Source organism: Grammomys surdaster, unplaced genomic scaffold, assembly GCF_004785775.1.
Source record: "Grammomys surdaster isolate TR1022 unplaced genomic scaffold, NIH_TR_1.0 97, whole genome shotgun sequence".
In the NCBI taxonomy this organism is placed as follows: Eukaryota; Metazoa; Chordata; class Mammalia; order Rodentia; family Muridae; genus Grammomys; species Grammomys surdaster.
This window is the reverse complement of record NW_021604576.1, coordinates 15,892,344-15,917,324: the sequence shown is the minus strand read 5'-3', so window position 1 is coordinate 15,917,324 and position 24,981 is coordinate 15,892,344.

The window sequence follows — 24,981 nt, the reverse complement described above, 5'->3', positions numbered from 1 at the left end:
CATAGATAAGGCTCTCTGAGGCACTCATGAATATTTCGGTGGCTCCCATGGGGGTCTGACATTTCACTATTTCCTGCTGTGCTTGAGAAGGAAGCATTTCAAAAAATTAAAAGCACTGATAAGCAAACCCTTCATTAATAAAACAGACTATTAAGTTTGCAGGTCCTGTACTTAAAATTCCCCTATTTTATCTAAAATTAATTTGCAGGTACCATGAACCCTTTTGAAGTCTGAAAAAAAAGAAAGAAAGATGAAGTTAAGGGCAAGATTAAAAATAAGACTTCATCTAGAGTACATCTCTGCTCTACAGATCATTTTTCCTTTATTTAATAATTAATGCCAGCTACACCAGCATGTTTAAATCCTCAACAGATAAGAAATAATTAAGTTAACACCATTCAAAATGATATGTAACATCTCAATCAGTGAGAATTTTTAAGTGGTAACAAGGAGAATGGAGCTACTGGAAGCTGCACTGTAGGACTTTTTTCTTTCCTTGAAAGTCAAAGGCACAATTCCATAGATTCAGGGAAAAGGGCACTTCAGTGAAAGTGGATCATCTGCACTGCTGCTGCTGCCACACAGGGTTTTGCTGTTTTAAATTTAACACACACACACACACACACACACACACACACACACGAATCTCCCTTCATTTCAACAGCAAACTGATGCTAAATTATTTGGATGCACTGATGGCTTTTAATAGTTTCTGTACCACCTACAAGTTTATGGAGAACTAGGACATTTGTATAGAGAAGCACTCTCATACTCTCACCAGCTCCTGTACTCCTCCTCCTTTCCTCTCCCTCCCTCCCTTTAACCCTCCCTCTCCCTCCTTCTTTTTCTCTTGCTCCTTTTATCTGCATTCACAGATTCCCTGCTTCTCTGTCAATTTGCTGCAAAGCTGTGTCCTACTTTGTAACTCTGGTGAAACATGCCTGCACATTTTATGTAAGCAAACACACACACACACACACACACACACACACACACAAACACACAGAGCATGAATAAAGAATGCACCAAACAAAGTCTTCCTACATTTATAAACCAGCATATACATTCCTAGCACTGTTTTTGACAATGATCTAAGAGTTGGTGTAGACCGTTTTTGTTCTTAAATTGACAACCTTTTTTTTTAAGAACCACAAAAATGACAGGGAACCTATATGTTCACTGCAAGTAACAAGAGGGAGCAATTGTTTTCTCTTGACCATGAAGATTGTACTTATCACCATTACTCATCACATGGTCTTGATTAAATACTGAATCCTTATCCCATGTCAGACAGATTATTATAGAAGAAAATTATGTAAGTGCTTTCTAATTGGAAGAAAGGAGACCTAGGGATTCTGGCCTGGTGGGTGAATTTCTAAGAAGACGTGATTTTTGCTTATACGTTTAGAGGAAGATTTTTAATAGCTTTAGTATGCCATTCGAGTTCAAGGCAATCTAGGACACTTACATATATAAACTGATTTCTAAATTTGGGCCCTAGTGAAGTTGATAAACGTGCACATCAACCTAAAGGTACCAAACTACATCATAATAATTGTCTGGAAATATTCAACTACTCTCAAGTGAAATTTCCAATCCAGCCTGAGTTGACCCTAACAAATACCTTGGGCAGTTTCACAGAGTGGGCTGATTATGTGAGTGGCAGTCACTGTCATTTAGCTACAGTTAAAGGTGGGACTGAAATGAAGGGATTCAAGCCTTTTCAAGTAGCTAAGAGTCATGTGGATGGCATGGTATTTGGGGAGTCAACAAACCCAGACAGTTTGGGGTGGAGGGAAAGAGAATATAAGAGTTCTGCTGCCTCCCTCACTGAGTCTGCTGGGAACACAGATTCAGTCCCATGATTCAGTCACAACTTCCATAGCAAGTCATACTCTATACAGATGCTACAGCAGTACACGTCCCTCCATTTGCTCAAGATTTTTTCAGGTCATAGAGATATTGAACTCAGGTACCACTCATAGTGATTAAGGACCCATTTGCCCATTGTAACCACAGGACTATGAAGCACACTATTGCTGTTTTGTCAGTCAGCCTTGGGACAGGCAGCAATCTGAATTACCTGTGTTTACACTTATGCAAAATGTTGACTGAGTACATGCCCTGACAGTGAGGGTACACTTTAGTCCCAGTGTGGAGGCAGAGGCAGAGGCAGAGGAAAGCAGATCTCTGTCAGTTTGAGATCAGGTTGGTCTACATAGTGGTTCCAGGGTAGCCAGGGCCACAGAGACAAACATTGTGACAAAAACAAAACAAAACAACAAACAAACAAACAAACAAACAACCCCCAAAACCAAAAAGAACCAAAACCAACCAAATAGCAGCAGCAGCAACAACAAATGCTGAGTACATTGATAACAAAGATTCTTTTTTTTTCATCAGACTTTTTGCCTGGTCCCCACAACGTTAGGCATAAGATTGTGCTTATCATTTGATAAAATGATTTTTTGAAATAAACTTGTTTGTATTTATTTATCAAAGCTACTCATTAATCTTTATAAAGCCTATTACATTGGTAACTTTAATTCATTGATGATGACTTCACTGTTTTCTAAATGTCTCTAAGAAAACAAAAAACATAAAACCATGATCTAAGTAGTATTATAAAATTATTCTGATTTATGGTTTGTAAAATGCTAACAGACACACATTGTGAAATTAGAGAAAGCAAAGATGTAATAGTCATGGTACTGTTAACAAACAAACAAAGCAACGAACAAATGCGAAATAATAGTGCTCTATGTGTGTATGTGTGCATGCAAGGGAGAGGGAGAGAGAGAGAGAGAGAGAGAGAGAGAGAGAGAGAGAGAGAATTTAAGTAACTGGATCACCTGATTTTTAATAGGGTCAAAAGCTCCTAGGTGAGGCTGTTATTTCTTTTCAAAGGCCATCTAGAAGCAGTAACTTTTCTTTCTTGAAATACCTCTGCTTTTTTCTTGAAAAACATCAACTGTCTGCATAAGGCCATTTGCTTTGAGGAAAAATACATCAGGTTACCTGCTTGTTTCTCTCATCACAATTGCAACAACTTCTAAATTAGTATTTTACTGAATATCTGTGCACATTGTTTCAGTATGTCCCACAAAATTATTTAGCTCATAACATATTGCAATAAGCATTTTGGCATGTTTTTTAAAAATATTTTGCTTTTATGAAGGAAAAGCTATAGAAATAAAAATTGATTTTAAAATGTGGTGAACTGAAGAGAAGGTTCAGCTGTTAAAAGGCTAGGTTCATAACTAGAAATGCAGAAAAAGGAGATGATAAAATTTAAAACTTCTAGTTCATACTATTTGAGGTTACCTGTACTTAATTTTTTATATACACTCATCATGGAATTTAGTTAGTGAGTTCTGGATAATTAGGATACACCTATTCTAAAAGCACCCAGCATACTTGTCTAATTGTTATTAATTCTTTGCACACACCTTAAACTCCCAAGAATTAATGATCCATATGAAGTTATAAATGCCATGTCTCTTTTTCAGTGCCAAAGCATGGCCTGTCTACTTAAATTCCAATTTAGAGTCTGCTCAATCGCTATTTCTTGGAAATCTTCCATAAATTTTCATGCATAATATGCAGCTTCCTGTCATCATCTATGTTTCCAACATATGGCAGATATCCTTAATGAAACAGGCTAAAGTTATTTAAATTATATATAGCTGTCTGACTTCTTCACACAGTTGTGAGCACCTTTTAAGAACATGCAAAGTACTTGTTTCTTGGTTTAAGTAGGCGCCTGAAATTAAGAGTGCCAACATCATTTGGAAACTGAAAGCAATGGAGACTCTCAAATTTGTGTTGTGCCTTCTGAAATGATACATGCAGTATAAAAGTTCTTGTACTTGATTTGATAATGTTTATAGTCTAAAAGAAGTAGTTTAGATGTTAGAACTAACCAAAGACTGCTGCGTTGGTAAAATGATCATTATCATCTTTGAGAACATTCACTCTCTTTCAGCTTTGAAAGATCTAATCCTATCCCACATCTATTCAATTTCCATTTGTTCTCTCCATTGACTGGCTAAACTCCTCTTATTTTCTGGTCACCAGTTCTTTATATGTCAGTTTAGACATATATAAGTCATAAATTATATGTAAAAAGTTAAATGAGTCCCTTTTCCTCTTCCACATATTGCTCCTAACCTAATGTTACTAATCAGATCAAAGTGGTTGTATGTTGTATGTGCTTTGCTTTGTTCTCCAGGATCGCTGACTGATGCCCAGTCCCAAGGTAAGACTTCATCTTAGAAAACATTCAATCTCTCAAACATAAGGGTTGTTGAAAAAAAACTTTTTGCATGCTGACATAAAACTCAATTCTTCTGTTGCTTTTCTAGTTGATCTGTGATCATTATATAAGTAGAAATTGCTTCCTGCTGCACAATCTTATCATCAGTGTCTAATCTAGAACCTGGTCCCTGTCAGAACCTCAATAAATATTTAGGAAAACGAAAGTTATCCCAGCATTTCGTACAAAGTCCAATGACCAAAGGAACTGTCTGAAACGAAAGTTTTGCCCCCTCACTCTTGATTAGAAAATGAGAAGAGAGAATTTAATTCTTCAATGTAAGGAACAAATATTAAACTTGATACTTTGAAATTGAATTCACTGTGTCCCTCACCAGCCAAGATTGTAATTATCAGGATGAAATAAGCAAAAGTGAGGGTAATGATTTGATGCCAGTGAAATTAGTGGAATGCCACTCTGACAACAGGGAGATATTTAAGAGATTTCTATATTCAAATAAAATCAAGAACTTAAATCTTCAATCTCATGCCTAAATCATTTGCTCATTTTTTATTAAAGGAGATTCTTGGCCAGGGTTAAAAAAAGTTTCCTCAAATGTGGTCAAAAATGTTCATTTTAACTGTATGAAATATTGGCAGATTTTTATATTTTTCTCAGGCACTTGCAGGGGGCTTAGCTTTAATATAATTTTTCTTACTGTGTTAGGTATTATTTTTGCATAAATAGTTTAGCAGCAGGCTATATATTAAATCCTGAAGGACCCTGTATTTTTAGTACTTCTGAAAATAAACAAAAGCACACAAAAGAAACATTGATAAAAACTGACACACTTTCTTATATGCACAGCTGAAAAAACAGAAGTTTATTAAAGAAAACAAGAGATGCTTTTTAGGGCAGAAAGATAATGGCCCAAATAAACACGAATAGAATTAGTGATTTGCAAAAGAACTCTGGATCTCGTTACTGTTGGTTTCAGCTGTTCTACGGACATGTTTAATGATAGATTTACTACGATTCAGCCCATGTTTGTAAAATACTTCTAAAGTTAGCACCCAGTACATAGTTTTACTGAGCAGACATTCACGTTGCAATTTGCATTGAGAAATGGATGAGGAATGGCCACAAATGTGCAGGCTGGTAAGGAATGACCAATTTCACTGAATCGCTGGAGTCAGCTCTGTCAAATGTTTATCTTTAGGCTCTATGAAATGCCTGTCACCAGTGCTCTTTTGTGCTTAGAGAAATATATTGAAAAGGCTACCAAACTATCTTGTCTTAATTAACTGGAATTCAAACTGGAACAGTACCTTATACACTCAAAACTATTGTGTACTTGGGTCTGTTTATTTTCAGAACAGAGTAGTCAGTTATTACTTTGCATACACTTAGCACTCATATTTACTATTTTTTGAACCCTACTTGAACCAACCTTTTCTATTAGAGCTTCATAATCTGTAATGTTCCCATAGTATAAATGAAGAAACTGTGGCATGAAGAAAGTTTTGACACCACTCATATATTTTTCTAGGTCTGGCCTGAAGTACTCATGGCAATGATTTACCTGTTAGCTATCCCTGAAGGAATGATATTCATAAAGTATAATGTAGTTAAATAATTTACATTTTATTTCTTTGTGAGTAAAATGACGTTTTACAGATATCATCATTGTGTTCATAATCAAGCAAACAATAGCCATTTTGTTTCACTAGCAATTCATGTTTCAGATCACAGGATCACTATTTTCTTCTGCAGATTAAGACATAGTTCGTAATTTTTTCTTTAACCTATGAGATCTTAGAAGGCCTTTGTGACTTTTCTGTTTTGTTTGGTGTCTTTTGTTTCTTAAGTCACAGCTGTTCTTCAGTTGTCAAGGGGAAGCATGGAAATGTGCTATTCAGATCATTTTTACTTTACTTTGCTTAGGTTCAGAGGGGCGTATCTGGGCTCTTCTGAGCTGCCATTCATTTTGATTTGCCATTTATTCTTTGAGCATATTACAGAAGCCCCTGTTTACAGTAGTGTTGTCTTAAGTGTCTCACAAAGTCCTATGGAGGTGACGCATATAACAGATCAGAAAGCCAAAGGATTCTGGGAATTGATGATAAATACTCGATTTCAAGAGAGAGGCAGAGGAGGATTCCATTGCCCTCTACTGTCCTACAGCATTTTCATGCAGAAAAGCACTCAGAATTCCTGGGTGCCATGAAGAGAGGGCTCTAAGATTCATTTGTAAGTTCTCCCACTAGGATTGAGATATTCTTCCGTAGAAAAAGTCATAAATCTGCTCTAAATCTGCTGTGTGGGTATATTAGGCCTATAGAAACACATCAATATGTATTTTCTGTGAGACTTTATAATTTGATTCTGATAACTTCTGAAACTTGTTAATTCTCAAGGTCATACTCCATTTTAATTTTGTCCTTCAGGGTGCTAAATAACCCTTCTGGTCGGATGTTATTAACTAAGTAAATGAGCATGTTTTGTGATGATTGATGGAATTGTTAAACAGCACTCATCCCAGGACCAGCCCCATTTGTCATGTTCCCAACTCTCAGGCTCAGCTATTTGGGGTACGATTACAATAACACATTCTGGACATATTTAACTATATTCTAAGCTTTCTCAGTTCCTCCTAGAAGTATGAGGATACAAACCTGTTTCAAAACCCACAGACATTTTCAGTTGTTTTACTTATTGATGATATTATCAGAATAGCTAGCTTCTTTAGAGAATTACAACCTCAATTATACTTATTATTGATTTTAAATTCTATATAGTTTTAACATTTAGTAAGAGGAAATCATCTGACAGCTTTTTTTCAAAAGAAAATCATTCTCAATATTTGATAATTCTTTATTTGGTCATAGATAGTTATACTTTTAAACAAAATGTGACATAAAGTCCTCAAGCATTTGTTTATTTTTCCTGTTTTTTCAAATGAATCAGGTATCTATAATTGGACATCCTTTTTCTGGACTCTCTTGTTTAAATTTCCAAATAGAAATGCAATAAGTGTTAAGTCTCTGCATGTTAATCCACAAACATATCTCACATTTACAGAAAACACTCTCATACTTGAAATAGAAAATTGATGAGATTCCAATGCCAGTGATGAAATAATTCCTTTTTCCAAAACAACTTTGAATTTTTTATGAACAAATACTCTTGCCGTGCGTAATCTTCTAAAGAATCATCAGCCATCATCTTTCTTTTATATATGCTATTGGTGCAATTTGTTTATTTAGTTTTGTTTGGTTCAATTGACTTATTTTTAATTAGCTAGGATTTGTTATATTCTCCAAAATTCACTGGTTTTGCTTCCGTTGATAGCTCTGCTGTAGTCCGAGGGCTGCTTGCCTCTGTGTGTCCCTTACAACTTTTCATTGATGCCGTACTTAGGATTTGCCTAAAACAGTGCTGACCGAATCGTCACATAATACTCTATTTGTGTATGGTAAATATGATTGAATTTCACCTTGTTCCATACCACTGCAATTAATTTAAACTTCTAAGCGTTCTAGGGGCTACCACGGTTAGTTTTCTAGGTGGTTGAACAAAGGTTGAGTTGGAAGCTATCCACCACAAGCGGTATAGAATTTAATTAACCACCAAGTTAAAAGAGAGGGCAGTGCCCAGTAAGCTGACAGACAAAGTCGAGGCTGCTCTGAAGCTGATAAGAAAGAAACTGGTAGTTCTAAATTGAGATCACTACCAGCATCGCCCTAGGTTTCGGCAGTGACAAACTGTAGTTACAGATTCCAACAGCCCCTGATGAAAAGCTCTTCTCATTCCCTAATGCTTTATGGGAGAGCTGCAGCTACTTGGAATATTTTTCAAGCAGAAAGCCATCATCATGACAACAGTGGAGTAAAAGAGGGCAAAAAAAAAAAAAATCTTTCTGGTAGGGAAATAAAGACATCTTAAGCTTGACTTCAAAAGCTCTCTACAGCAAACAGTAGCGGTGGAAACAGCGTTTCATCTTTGCCTCTGGGATATTATTAAGCTTTTTTAGTAGCTCTGACTGCGGGAGAAGGGATTACAGAAGATGCTGCTGTGTGGCTGCCTGCCATACAAATATCTGGAAAAGCTGGGATCATGGATTTGTATTCGGGCCTGTGATTAGCAACCCCAAGAAACTGACCTAGTAATGAATACCACAACACATTCCATCTCGTGCCATACAAACAAAACCATGCAAGAGACTTCCATTTCTTGCTGAAATGTCAATGACTTATCTTTGGTCCAAGTTTGCAAATCCCACTGAGAGCAGTTCTAACCACACCTGCTAATGGCACGTATAATCCTGCAAGGCCATTCATACCGCTTTAGTTACAGTCAGGAAAACATTTCTACGATGAAACCCTACTTCCAAAGGTTAAAGCTCCATAGTATAAAAACGTACTAGCAAATGCAGTGTTCTATGTTGTCTTGGCGTGGAAGGGATGCTGTTTCATTTGAGAACAGAGACTTAGAAATCAATAGGAATTAATACTCAATGTTGCCTTGTCAATACGATTTCCTTCATTTGGCTGCTTGTTGTTTTATCAATATGGTTGTTCATCTGAATATAAGTAATAATATCTGTTTGGGTATAGATAATTTGTGATTTTGCAAAAGAAAAGCATTTTTCATTTTAAATTCATTTTTAAAAATGAGGAAGCATATGTGGAATGCCTTCAAACACACCTTAAGAGATCTGAAACTGAAACTGAGGGAAATTCAGTTTCTCAGAGTAAATAATATTCACAGAATATCTGAACTACCAATGAAAATAAAATTAATGATGGCTAATTAATAATTATTATTTACAGTTTTTAGTTATTCTTTTTTCTTATAAATTGGAATTTAAAGATGAATCTAAAGAAAAAGGTATTGTAGGAGAGGATGGCCTTGTTGGGCATAGGTGGGAGAGGAAGTCCTTGGTCCTGTGAAGCCTGGATGCCCCAGTGTGGGGGAATCCGAGGGCAGGGAGGTGGGAGTGGGTGGGTGGGTGAGGGTGCATCCTCATAGATGCAGGAGGAGGAGGGATCCCATAGGGGGTTACTGGGTGGGGGAAATGAGGAAATGGGATAACATCTGAAACGTAAATAAAGTATTCAATAAAAAAGAGTAAGATATGTGCATATGCACAGTATTAGCAATAGATAAAGCAGTGAATTTAGCAGGTAAATCTTTCTTCTCAAGACTATAAGAACACAGAATGGTAGCAGGGAGTAGAGCCACCACAAGGTGTTTCTCAGAAGAGTGAACTCATTTAAATAAGCATTAATGTTAACTTCATTGACAAAAGCTGGTTCATTAGATCACCAATATATATAGATGCAACTCATTAAATATTTATTAAATACTTGTAATAAATAAATATCAACAGTATGTGACCAATTTTCCCATTCTTTTGTGGGTCTATTAGTTGTTTACATCAACTCTGATGGTATGGTAGTGTGGTTACATTTTTCCTCAATATTAATTTTCTTCTGTTCATTTGTAAACTACAATGAATTTATAATCTCTACTATACTTATAAAGGAATAGTGATTTATAGTAAATCTGAGAATACACTGAAAATCTTTAATTTACACTGAAACTGCATGCTTCTAAACAAGAATATTACATTGTCTTATAGACTGTCCTTAGTCAATATAGACTAGGATCTGATCTTATATTTAAATGATATTAAATAAAAATTTCATGATAAAAGTATAAACTTAAAGTATCTTATCTACTAATTTTTACTTAAAAGATGCTTATCTACTAATTGAATAACATAGTATAGCTTTTAGTAAAATATTGGCTCTACACTACGTAAATTTACTGAAATTGTTATAAAACTTTTAGATTTTTAAATTATTTAGTATTTTATACAAGTTTTTAAAGCCTAAAATGTATTTTTATCAATCAGCTAGTTTAGAAACAAGTTCAATGCTGCTTTAGGATCACTTAAGTAAGTTAAGTGCTGTTGCAAATACATCAAAGAATATTAGATTGAAAAGATAAACAAATGATCTTTAGTATTGCTAAAACTGTACTAGTATTTTTTTAAAAGTTTAAAGTTTAGGCTTTCTCTTTTACAAGCAACTGTATACATTCCATCTCTTGATATAAAGCTTTAAATACCAAAGTGTTTTGATGAATAATAAATATAAATATAAAATGAATAAACAGTCTGATGCCTGGAAAGAGACACATAAATATTGAAAGGTAGTAACTCAATGTTTTGTTTATTTTATAATACATTTTGCATTGTCCTAGTCAACAAAGAGACAAAAACGGAAAAAAAAATATTGCTACACAGATGAGCTCTTCTTAGTTTACCTTCCAATGAAGTATGTGAACCAGGGCTCCTGTAGCCCTGAAGGATGATTGTCCTGTCTTCGCTTTTTACTCGACACTGTAGTAGGAAAGAATTGTGGGTTTTTCAAAGTGTTGTGAAATGGTTCTTTGTGTCAGAAAAACAAAATCGCACACTATTTTTGATTCCACTGTGGTTGATCTGCTCAATGACATTCATGCTCTCTGCTCCAAGGCCTGGCCGGACAGTGTCCTTGCTGCTTGGTCTCACGGATTCAGAGCGCTCACCATAGGCAGCCTGGTTCAAGGGATTTCACGTATGGGATCAAGGCATGGTGCAAGTATTTTATGGCTCTGAACTATAAAACTTCAGAGAAAGGTGCTTATTTGTATGATACCCTAGGAAATCCAAGATATATAATCAGAAGTGCAGACTCCATCCGCGGTTCCCTGTTTGGCTGGGAAGGTCAGAAGTCAGACTGATGAAATGTAAAAGGCAGAGAGTTAAAGTTTTCCTCCAGCTGTGATCAGATGTTCACAGGATTCCAGCTGAGGTAATCTTTAAAGGAAACATGGCAGAGCTTTGGAAAGCTTTGTGATCATGACCTACCAGTAGCCCATAGGCTCATTGGAGGGGCCACTACACGCTAGCCTGTGGTCAATTTTTATCCTACTATTCTTAGATAGTCTAAAATTACAGACCTTAATCTCTGAGGTAGGACTTTAACTCTCACCATGCAGAGGTGCCAAAGTTACAGCACAAGTGACTTTTGTCTTAAAGTAAGAAAAAAGGATTTTCTTTCCTACATCTTCTATAATGTTTCAAACTCAGTAAATAAACTTCATTTCTTTGATATTATAGTCGTATCATTTTCCTCTCCCCTTCTCTCCAATACCTGCTGTGTGTCCCCCCATCACTGCGTTCTTTCAGATTTATGGCCTCTTTTTCTTTAATTGTTTTGGTGGTGGTAGTGGTGGAGTATGTATGTGTCTGTGTATAATTTGCTGGGAATAATTGTCATTTTCCAGCAAGTGAACAGAAGATACCCATAAAAATGTTTGCCCTGATTTTATATCATTGGCAGACATGAATAATCAAACTGTTGTCACCGTTCTATAAACCTAGACTGTTCACATCAGTCTTTTCTGAAGCATTCTTTAGGGCATTCCTAACTAACAGACATGTTCACACAAAATCAAAAATGTATTTACTACCCTGCTCCACAGACTGTTGTAAGACAAACCTCAATGGACAGGATATCTGCTACCAAATTCTAATACCGCAGCTGGTGGAATCTGGGTGGAATGCGCCTGTACAACATCAAACACAATATTGTATGAGTTTGTTTGGGTATGTAGCATCCCACTGCACATTGATAGCTTTTCTGCTGAATAAACAAAAATAATTAAATATGGAAAGTTTAAATCTGAGTACAAATAGAAACAACAAACAAAACCCTTAACTAGATTTCATATGAATAACACCAACCCATAGAAAGTGGACTAAGCAGTAAAAACCAAACAAAGATAGATAAAATCAATGCACTCAAATTTTGAATATATTTTTTAAGTGCACACTGAATCCAAGGAGAAGTTAGCTGCACAAATGAGCCATGACCCCTTTCTTTCAAGATGAGGTTTCATACTAGTGTTTCTAAATATTCTGCAGTTGTTGTTTTTGTGTGTGTTGTTAGAATGAACAAATGAATACATAAGTATTACTGAGCTGGAATATTTTTTATGGAAGAACCTGGAGGCATCCAAGTACGGCCAGTTAAAGGAAGACAAAAACAAAATTTAAGCTGCAAAAAAACACTCTGTGTATACTAAACACACATATAACATATACTTACTCACATATCCATAGGGATATTTGTTATTTGAGACCAAAAGATATTCTAATAAAAATAAAGTCAGATATTGATTTGTAAATATGATCCCAATCAGAGGAAGATCTAGAGTTTAGAATGATTTTTCACAGGGTTAGAAATTGAGAAGGAAAATCTTTCAGCATGAAAATAATTCCTGATAATGATTGTGAAAAAATTCAAGAGTACAGTTAGGAGATCTTCAACAATATAAACATGAAAGTAAGATAATACTTTGAATGAAATTGTAATTTATATGTTCACATTAATATGGAAAAATGCAAGAAGGAAATGATCAAAGATGAATATATATACTGACAGAAGAATGGTAGATAAGTACACACAAAAATAAGTAAAAGGAGAAATAGAAGTTTCTAGTTAAAGTATAGACTAATCAATGTGGAAGAAACAGTACAGACACAGAGAATTATATTTTTAATAAAAATAGAAAATTGTTCTGGCAAGAATTATAAAAGAATGTTAACCGTAGCCCTGAAGACTTTGGATTTAGGTTCGTGCAAAAATTAACTATTATTTTATGAATTTAAAAATAAACAAAATAACATTACTTCAGATTCAACCCCAGTTTGTTTGATTGACCAAATTGCCATATTCCATCATTAAATAACCCAGACACTCTAAAAATACTTATATTAACAGAAGTAAGTCATTTAAGTAGATTACAGATCAGCCTAGGAAAATGTGATGCTATAAGCATCCACCCAGTTTGGAAATGAATCATCTGTTTCTCACAATTTGGGGGAGTCCCCTTATGGTTAAAGCCAGCATTGTCTTCATCACGTGTATACAACCCTCACTTGTGAAGAGAGATACAGAGCATCAGCTGAATACTCCACTGAGTCATTTTCTACAACTTACTAAGTTTCAAGAGCACAGATTTGCAGGCTTGCTTAACAACTTAGGACAATTTTACTGTGCTGACCTGCATCATTGTGAATGGTTTTATTTTTTCTATTAGTTACATCTATCGAAATGATGATAATATTTTTAGGTAAATATATTAAAAAGTTTATACACAAGTTACTCTGTTTACCTCTAAAACAGCATTGTAATACATAGAGTAAAGCTCCTTTTACTGATGGCTACAATCCCATCTGCCCTTGCTGAAATGGCAGGTTTAATCACTGGGAGCTAAGACTCTATTGCATTAAGGACTATGGAATCTGGACTGAGAGAAGGGATTTAAAACACAGGCCTTGATGATATGATATTAGGAATGTTCTCAATACCTCCACTTTACTTTTCTTAGCAGAGATTGAAAATCTGGACAGACATAAAAGTCTCATTTTTTTTTTTACTAGCCTGATTTTGAAATTACCAAATTACAAGAACGTAGATGTTCAGTTTTCTATGAAATATGAAGTAATGTTCACTTGCTGCTAACAATTAGATGATCATTCAAAAATAATCCTTCATATGACAGTAGCTTCCTTTTATAAAATACCAGAAGAAAGTCACAGAAATCTCACACCAACACAATATCTTTACAGTAACGTGTGAGGAAAATTACAGTAGAACAGCCAGCTCAAACTACACTGACTAAAATAATAAAACCAATCCGAATGTGAGGATTGTAAAACTTGTTTTGTAGAAACAGTTTCAGTTCTGGGTCTATTGTTCTACATTTTCTTTTTAAATATGTAAGCGTTATTGTGGTACATCCTACCCTGCTATGGGCTAAAGGAATTCTGACACCTCAAACTCTGCATAGCTATAGGCTTAAATTTTCCTAGAAATTAAATGTGCTGCTTAAGCCTCCTATATGTTGTATAATAAATAGCCACATAACTATAACCAACTTTAAAATTTATGTTATATGTTATTGAACTGTGATAGGATCTAGCCAAATTTCTGTAAGACCTTTAGTTCCAAGGCAAATGTAGAAATGGTCATTGATAGACTATCAAGCAGCTAATATATTATAATCTAAATTTATTACTGAATAGTAGAGCAAAATGAAAGCTCTGATAATTAGTGTATATGCTGAAGTCCATCAACAAAACAGGAAAAGACAAAAATAAATACCACCACCACCAACAAAGTTGTGAGATATTTTTAACAAGTGGAAGAGAAATTGATTAATCGTACTTAGAAATTTGCAATTTACATTATAGTGACTAATCATAAATAGAGTAGGATAAAAATGTCAAAGATGTATTTTAGAGAAACTAAATAGAAATTATATATAAACTTTTAAAAACTGTATAAATCTTTCTATTAGTCAGAGATTTTTCAGGTTAAAATAGCTAGCAGCTACTATGGTTTACAACCGGATCAGCAAAAAATTAAAATCATATTTGTGTACTGTACCTGGATCATCCCTGTACTCGGCTGTGAGAGCGTGGATGTGTAGAACCTTCTGGAAAGCAATTTGTCAGCACATGCCAAGGACTGTATAAAGGTCCTAGCCTTTCATACAGTAATTTCCCTTTTGGAATTCTATTCCTAGGAACTAATAAAAAAACCTAGGGAAATGTTTTACTACAAAGATTAAAGTCATGGCACACTTATAAAAGCAAAGGCATATTGTAAAAAACTCAAATGATATTAGGATTAAGATAATAATTAACCTATATAGTGGACCAGGAAGAAGTTGTGGTAACATTAAACATATAGTTTAAACAGCAGAAAATAAAAATTAGGAAAGTCTGTGTCAATTTTGTTAGATAAAGCATATAGTTTGAATATGAATAGAGATATCAAATACACAAGTTAAGAGACTTTTATACATGTAAAACTTTTGCATCAGGAAGCTAATATATTTCTATTTCTCTGTGACTCTTAAATTATTTGCTGTAAGCATTTCATTTTTGGAATATACTTAATTAAAATTGCATTAAAATTAATGTATTATTCATATTAATTATTTTCATTCTACCATTTATTTATTTTATTTGGAAAAGAGTGTGAAACAGAATGGTAGAGACACATAAAGACAAAGAAACACATAGAAACAGAGAAAGAGACAGAGAAAGAGGTGTGTGTGTTTGTGTGTGTATGTGTATGTGTGTGTGTGTGTCTGTTTGTGTATCTCTATACAACTACTAACATTCATGCCAGGGCACACATGTGATTATGTGGCAAACATAAATAACTTATAGAAGCCAACCCTTTCTTCTATTATGTGGGTCCCAAGGAATGAACTCAGGGCATTAGGCTTAGCAGCAAATATTTTTAAATGTGGGTCCACCTCAATGGCCTTTGTCTAACTTTTTAAACTGAGATTAAATTCACAGACATAGGTACAATTTTTTAAACACAAGTAAAAAATTCCATATAATATTACATATCATTACACTTGAAATTATCTTTATACATAAAACACTATTACACAATAACTATTGTTTCATCTAAGAAATTGTAATAATTACAGAAAAATGCTTTACATCATAGCATTCTCTGTGAATTATTTGTGATGATTATTTGTGATATTTCCTCTCATTATATTTTGCTTGTATGAAGAATAAGTGACTATTAGATTCTGAGACATTATTATTATAAACTTTTGTCATTTTTCACTTGTTCTTCCCAATTAAAAATAATAAATTTCTAACATCACTAGCAGAGCACCTACAATTGTCATTAGTATATACCATATAACTACATCTCACATAGTGCAAAATGGGACTGTATATAAACCAATATTTAAGCCAACTTCTTTATTTCACCTGAAAAAAAAAAAGAGATTGGCACTTCTTTCCGGTCCTTAGATTTTCACTGAATCTCAAATTCTGCTTTTGCTCCTATGGTGGCTTCAGCAGTAGCCCCTCCTCCCCTTCTTCCTCCTTCTTTTCTTCCTCCTTCTTCACTTTGTTTTCCTCTTTTTCTTCCTTCCTCTCCTCTTACACTTCCATTTTATCATTCATAAGCATTTGTCTGTATGGTGTCCAAAGGTAGAGGTAAAAGGACACTCCACCTCTTGTGTGTATAGACAATACTTTCTATACATCCCAAACCCAAACTCATAAATTGATTAATAACTAATTGCAAAAAGTAGAAAAAGTACTATTCTATAAATCCCTAACTTTAAACTAAGGCAATACATGCCCATGAGCATACTAAAATAATGTCATAAAAAACTAGAAGGGCCAACAAATTACAATATGTACCAGACCAAGGCTGTGTTCAATACTCACATCTGTTCTCCATAAAAAATGAAGATATCTAACACTTCAGTGATGACAGCAACCACTGACCTGATATAACACCAACTGGTATGTATTCCAAAGGATGAACTGGCAAAGAATTCTTGATTGTCATTGGTGGAGAGAGTCAGCTCAACTCAGTCCTGGCTGCTGCTATGGCCAAAAGATGGACCAAATCACCTGATCATTCTTTTGTCCATCTGGACTTGGTCCTGCACTTTGCCACTCCAGCTCAGTTTAGCCTGAGGTCCATCTATACACCACAGCCTTGCAGTCCTCCCAGTTTAGCTCTGTTTCTGTAGTATCTCTAATTGGCATTATCAATATCTCATAAATTGCAGTGACATTTTCAATATTTATTAGCTCTTTACTTATGTCTACAGTATGCCATTTTTTATCTGTTTCACTGTGGTGCAGCATCTTTTTCCACTTTGCAGCCATTTTTACCCAAATATAAACACCTATAAATATACATTTACTAGGTAGGTCATGTGCAATCTCTGATATCAGAGTTGATACTAAGAATTAAGGCAAAATAAACATGCCTGTGTTTACCAAGTCGAGAAATCACAACAAATGAGGAATAGTTACTTATAGCTATAAAACATAGCTTTGAATTTGTTATTATTTAGTAAAACATGAGTTAAAGATAAACATTTATAATTCTGGGATAACACGCTCATCATATATATATGAACATTAATATATGTGTGCATGTATATTGAAATCTGGTTATAAGAGAAAAATGAAGAATTTATCAGTTTGTGACAATCTTATTTTATTTATCATAATGATATCAGCTCTAGTCATTTAAACAAATCATTCTTCTTTACAAATGAATAAAATCCTATGACACTTTTTTATTCATTAACTGTGGATGGATTTCTAAAGATATTCAATGTCTTGGCTATTGTGAGAAATAAATGAGGAGATGCAGATATTTCTGTGGTATGTTGATTAGTCTTTGAGTATACACTGTGGAAAGGTATAGATAGATGATAATAGAATGGCCAGTTCTGAGTGTTTGGAGAAACCTCACACTAACTGCACTAATGTACATTCCCGTGGTACATGTTCCATTTTCTCCACAACTGTGCCTGAATTTGCTGCTATTTTCTTCATGACAGGAGACATTCTTACTGGGGGAAAATAAAAATCTCCAAGCAGTGTTAATCTTAATTTGTCTAATAAGTTGCTAAACTTATGTTTGTCTTTTGTTGTTCTTTTAAAACTATCTCTTCATTTTTTTAACCTTATTAATAAATATGATATTTTTTACAATTTTTATATCTTAATAGCTGGTCTTATGTAGAGTTGCCAAATATTTTTCACAATATGTAGGCTGTCACTTTACTCTGCTGATTACATCCTTTGATGATCAAAATCTTTTCCACTCAAATGCAATAAACTCTTCAGGTTTAGTCATAAATATTAGTATGACATTGTGTCTATACCTTAAGAGAAACTGTCTAACAAGAACCAAAGTGAAAGCCCTGTTCCTTACAGGTTTAGCTTTGAAATGTAAATCCAAACTTTTATTGATAGCAATATAGGAAAGACTTTAGATTCTTTACATTAGGCCTTTGTTCTTGAAACAATGGAGATCTCTATCAAAAAAAGCCAGCTATAAATACAACAGCTAAGATGCATTATGCAATTTAAATTAATCATCCTCATGTTGTGCAATGACATATAGTGAAAGGGCTGAAGAATCAGGTGAGAATATTATATGCTTTATCCTTCTGATGCACAACTCATTTGAAAACCAATTGAAAACCAGAAATCTCTCCTTAAAACTAAGGAGAATCTTTTGCCTTAAACATTCACTGATGTATTTCTAATTAAAGGAATTATTCTTTCTATAACACTTAAGTACTTCTTTTGTCCTAATAAATATAATAATAATGAAAAATACTACTACTACTACTTCTAAAGTGATAAAATTAACCTGTATACTCAAAAGTCAAAAACTGAGGTAGAAGTAGGGAACAAAGAGTGGTAAAATAAAGTGTAAACAATGTTTTTGTGAATCAGGATAAGAGAAAAACACGGTACCTGAATAACTCAAACACTTTACTTTTCTACTTACCAACAGACATGCATTGTACTTAGTTTGCAACATAATGGCAAAAACAGTAAATTTTTAACTTAAAAGCAGATAAGATTTATGAAATCATCAAGAACCATATTAATGGTTTCAGTAAATGATGAACACAGAGTTTCAGGATAATATCCACAGGACAACTTTAAGAATACATTGAGTATTAGTTAAAATACTTAAAAATAGTTTCAAAATATTGTCTTATCACAAAATGAAGCTATCAGAATTATTATTGGGTTATAGGTTGTAGAGTTATGGGGACAAAGGATCCAGTGGGACCCCAAACAACCCAGGCTACTGACAAATAAAAAAGTTACTTTCCACAACTAGGGCTTCTTCACTGAAGACAACACCTCACAACTCAAATAACAAAAAAAGGGTAAGCTGGTGTCTACATAGAACTTTCATATTAATGTTCTAGTGTCTTTTCACAGGGAGGTACTCAGTAGACTACCAAAAGAGAAACATAAACACTAATCAAGCTACAAAACCTTTGCTCTATAATTTGTCCTACCTTTAAAATACACTAAGGCAACAGTGGTATAAAACTTACGGAAATAGCTACCTAATGTCTGATTTTTACTTCAGGCCTACTTTGTTAGATATAACTCATGCATGATATTGCTTGGGTAATGAAGAATCAGATACTAGATTTCCCAGAGAACTATGATAAAACCAAAACTACCCATAGAAACCAAGAAAACTCACAGAGTCAAGTAACCTGAGCTCACAGAGGGCTCGCAGAGACTGAACTTATTACTAGGGAGAAGATGATTCTGACCTAGGCCCTCTGCATATATGCTATAGTTGCATAACTTTATCTTGTTGTGGAACTCTTAACAGTGGGAGCAGGACCTGGCTCTGACTTTTTTGCCTGCTTCTTGGACCCTTTTCTTCCCTACTAGGTTGCCTCATATATCCTTAATAGAAGGGAAGGTACTTATTTTTGATGTGATATGTTTGGTTTGTAACATTGAGAAACTCAAACTTTTCTGAAGAGAAATAAATAAGTATATGTGGTTGTGGTAGAGTCAGAGTAAGGAACTGGTAGGAGAGAAAATAAGAAACTGTGGTCAGGATGTAATAGATAAGAGAAGAATAAATTTAAAAGAATTAAAAATAATGATAGAGTGACTTCTAATGATATTCTGCTATACACAGAGATAAGTACCTTATCTAGCCATCTTCAAAGAAACTTCCTCTTGTTGCTGGTGGGTACAAATACAAAGAGCCGTGGATAGACATTGCATAGATTTATGATAGATAGATAGATAGATAGATAGATAGATAGATAGATAGATAGAGTCTTTGAAACCTACAGCCTCAAATAAGACATCTGTATCAAATGTCTTCCCTCAGAGCTCAGGGAACTCTAAAAAGGTGGTGGCAAAAAAGTATGGAAGAACAAAAGGATGTCCAGAATACAAGGCCCTCTAAATCAACTGAGCATGCTCAAATGAACTCACAGAGATTCAAACTGCAAGCAGAGAGCTGATATAAGTATGTGCCAGGTCCTCTGTGTATATATTATAGCTTCCAGTTTACTATATTTATGGAACACCTGACTGTGTGAGTGAGTGGGTCTCTGATTCATGTGACTTCTCTTGGGGGTCATTTCCTGCTGATAGTTTTCCTTGTCCATCTTCAATGTGATGCAATTTTATTTTATTTTATTTTATATTTTATTTTATTATTTTATTATGTTTTGTTGTTATCTATCAGAAGCCTACGTTTTTCTAATGACAGAAAGGGAGCATATCCATACGGGAGGGGAGGTGGGAATAAATTGGAGGTATAGAGGGATGAGAATTTGGAATCAGGATATAACACAAATTTATGAATTCTTTTCATGTATACAAATCAGGCAGCTGTGAGATTTTCTTTGTATTTTTTTTTGTATTCTTCAAGCATAATACATGAGGTTTATATTCGTTAAAGAATAAGTATTTATATCTTACAGTTATGGGTACTAGGAATTTAAAGTTTAAGTGGCCAGCATTAAAAACAAAACAAAACAAAAAAACAAACAAAGAACAAAACAATGAAATCCTCTCATACTGCATTGTCCCATTGGAGATAGAAAAGGCCATATAAGCCCCAAGAAAGAAGTGTTAGAGATGACAAAATATGTAATGTGTCCTGTCTTAAGATACCCACTGTCATAATATGATTAATAATCTACTCACAAAATGGGAATCCAAGTCTTAAAGTCTTAATACCTCACAAGATTTCCATCTTTTAGGATCAAGATTAAAGGGGACTACATTCAAATCACAACATCCTCCTCCTGAGGGAGCTAGCTATTTAAATGCTATGAAACAATGTAATAATGAATCCTTCATTGTATCACTTGTCATAGAAATGCCTGTTTCCTTAAGAGCTCAAAGCTGAGCTAGAATCTAGGGCTCCGAGATTTACCTCTCATTGAGTATATTCCAATGTCATATCCTATCAATATATTCTGATGGATTTTCCAGATATATTATTATAGCTACACTAGAAACCCACATCTTTGACAGGTTTAGGTCTGTAGTTAATACTTTAAAGTACTTTGGCTCTTGCTGACTGTGAACATTCTCCACTATGGCAGTAAGGAATTTGCCTCTCTTCTGCCCTCCTCGGTGCTTCTTCTGTGTAGAATCTTGAAGCTGGACTCTGCTTATAGAAACTTTACTGGAACCACAAACAGATAATTTATATAGTGTATGAATAATCACAGAATTTAAGTTAAGTGTATGGAGTATACTCAGTTAACCTCTTGGATCCTTGTTTTTTTTAATCCAATAATTTAAAAATAGAAAGAAGCTCAAGGATAGTTTTGAAAGAACAACATCAGTCAAGACAAACTGTAAATCTTTGCAACAGTAGAAAGAGAGAGAGTGAAGAAGAAAGAACTTTCTTTTGTTCAGAAGTAGAGGTCAGAAAGAGGTGCATGACACTAGGAAGGTAGGCTTCAAAGAAGTGGAAGAAGCCCAGAGTGCCAGGAAAAGTGTGCTTAAGCTTTCTGCAAATGTCAAAAAGAAAAAGAAAAACAGAAGGAGGAAAAGAAATGTTTATACATCTTCAGTTAGAACCAAAAACACCTAGCAGGTGTAGTCAGGTCACCAGAGTGAAGGATACTTCGAAGGTCGAAGCAGTAAAGAAGGGACTTCTGGGAACAAGGGCATTATATTATCATCAAGTGATATTCTTCCAATCAACATAGCATGACTTCATGTGAATCAGCTTTCAGGTAGGGTTTACTTATCAGTCAGATTATCTCTCAAGTAAGGACATAGTTCTACGAGTTTATCAGAATGCCATGATTCTACCCAAGGCGACAATTGGAATTCTGTTTCTATTCTTTTGACTAGAAGGAAATAGAATTTTCTTAATTAGCCTCAGTATATCCCTGGTACCTCTAATGTTGCTTGTGGCATTTTAAATTCTAAAGAGAGATGAAACTGAAATTTCTTTTTCTAGTGTTACCAGGAATAGAAGTGGTGGCATTGAAGCAGATCATAAGAGAAGCATCTATTCACAATGCCTTTTGGCCGGTGGAACGTAGGGTATATTCTGGTTCTGGGAAAAGATGTAAATGGTATCTTCTCTTCTTGAAACTTGTCCAGATTCTATCTACTGTTATCCTCATCATGTGGCACTAGTAAATGTGGGAATAACCCACAGACTATCTGGAAAGCCTAAGAACTACACAAAGCTTAAAATCATGCATATTTCTGACAATCCAGGAGGCCTAAGATAATAAAGATATGCTCTCCTTTTTTCCTAAATATGTTTTGGTTGGAATGGTGAAATGGAAGTGCAACAATACAAAAACTTAAGTGACCAATACTTGATGGGACATCTATCTATCTATCTATCTATCTATCTATCTATCTATCTATCTATTTTTTATTTAGACCTCTTGTCTAGTTAAACTATTTTCATCTTGCTAAATGTAATATGAATAAATTTTTCTGTAGAATTATTTACTGGTTTTGCATAAAGTAGCTGGGGAAATTAAATCAATAAGTATCAGAAGTTTGACTTCAATCAATTAATCACCAGGAGAAGGCAAGCTAAATTATACTATGATTATCTTCCAGTAATATAAAGGCATATAAAGAAATGAGGTAACAAGATTCATATAACTCAAATGGGTCATTTACATCTAAATACTCAGTTACATAAGTGATAGTTGCATGAAAAGTAAAGCCAGGACATGTAATATGTTAGGATCAATATGAGAATGATGTATACTATTTCAATTGTCAGCATTATGGTACACACTTAGGTGAATGACACACTATTCTAATGATAGGTACAAAATCTGGACTATATTCAAAATCATTGTACTTCTGTACTTGACATTTTTCAAGTTATCTGCCATGGTCTATAATGAAGTAATAAAGAAGTATAATTCCAAAAATTGTGTGCATCCTAGTTTTAGGGGTAATTTTTTTTAAAAAACCACTAAGTTCAATAAATTTAATTAACTCTCTTCTGCCTCTAAGCAATTATTTTATTTTACAAAATTTCATTTGTCATTTAGCTAGAAAAACATATAAAGTGCTATAATCTTTCAGAACAATAAATTTACATTTGGCAATGAACAAACGGGTTCAGGATATGTCCCAGAATCACCACTGAATATTTTGGTGAATATTACAATGGCGGCATGGTGAATTGTGTGGTTGACACAGAGACTAGTCTCTGTGTCATGAAACTTCTTCATTCAAAGCATCTACAGTGTATATATTCTCAACAACAAAAATAAAAGACTAATAATGTTAACACATCTCTGCAAATACTGATGTTTAAAACACTCAGTCAGAGTTTGATTTGTTCATGTAGTCACTGCTTTCTGCTTCTGCTTCCTTCTGTGTAAGTAGATTTACCATCTTCTCTTCCATTTTCATTTCTGTTTCATGAATTAACACATTATAGGTGTGTCTTGTTCAAAAGATCAGCACATTTCCATGAGAATACACAATTGATAAGACAGAAAGACACAACTACATCCAACAGCTTCTGCAGCACTGCTGTGATGTAGTTTCTAACACAGTTGAATTCAATATACCTATAAAATTGACCTCACTAAAATTGTAGTTTCTACACAGAAATACATAATTTAACTCAGATAGTAAACATAACATTTTTTTAAAAATGACATCAATGTTAATAGCATTTCATGATAATTAATTCTCTCTTACTAAACAAAGAAGAAAATTAAATATTAATTTTGCCTTTTAGGTAAATACATAATACATAATCCGACATTTTATTCTATTTGCATTTCAAAACAATTTTTTAAAAATAATTTATTTATTTTTTTCTCAAATCGCAATTCATTCACACAGGGGTTATAAACACAGAAAGGCAGGACATGGGGAAGGGGATGATCCTGGAGTGTGGGTGTTCAGGCAGAATACAGATATCTTTCAGAACAGGGTATCAGGTGGGTGAAGGTTCAGGGGAAGGTCACTGTGACTCTGACTATGACTCACTTGTCCTTATCTAAGTTGGTATTGTCTGCCAAGGCTACCTATTTACAAGGTCTATGACTACTCAGGCTGATAAATTTCCACAAAAGCTGCCTGTTTACAATAGCTTACAGCCATCTTTTTCAATGTATTTCCACAGATACCCAAGACTTGGTGTTAGTATACATGTATGATAGGCCTATTGCTGATTTTAGGCCTATGGCTGATTTTAGGCCTTCAGTGTGTAAGCAGGGCTGCCCCTGACATCTCCTCCCTTCTCTAAGTATAGAAGGGCTGTGACAATTCTAATCTTGTGAAGACGGGGATAGAGGCCTGACCTTCAGTAATTGAAGGGAACCTTGTAATTGCTCAGGTCCTCCTGTCGTTGTCCAGTAAGGCATGAGGGGCATACCCATCCAGATGTCTTTTTCCTGGAGAGGGAATACTTTTAACATCAACCTCTATGCAGTCAGGCTTGTCCCTCAGGGAACCCAGATAGATATTTTTAACTTTTATTTATATTCCCTTGCAGTGCTTAGCCTCGCAGCCTAAGCAAGAATTCAGATCGCCAGTAAGAGGAGGTTCTGGGTGGCGCGTCTCTGCCTGGTCTAGGAGCAGAAGTCCCCTCTTTTAGGTTGGGTGGAGATAGGTTTTGGGAACACCCTATATAAACTAACAACCTCATCTTGAGTCTTGTGGTCCTCCATAACTAACTTATGATAATGTATCTGAATAGGTTTTGCTACCAAATTATTTATCTGTTGTTTCACAGAGTTAGTCAGCCTATTTGAGGCCCAGGGACCAGAAGAAATAAGCAAAA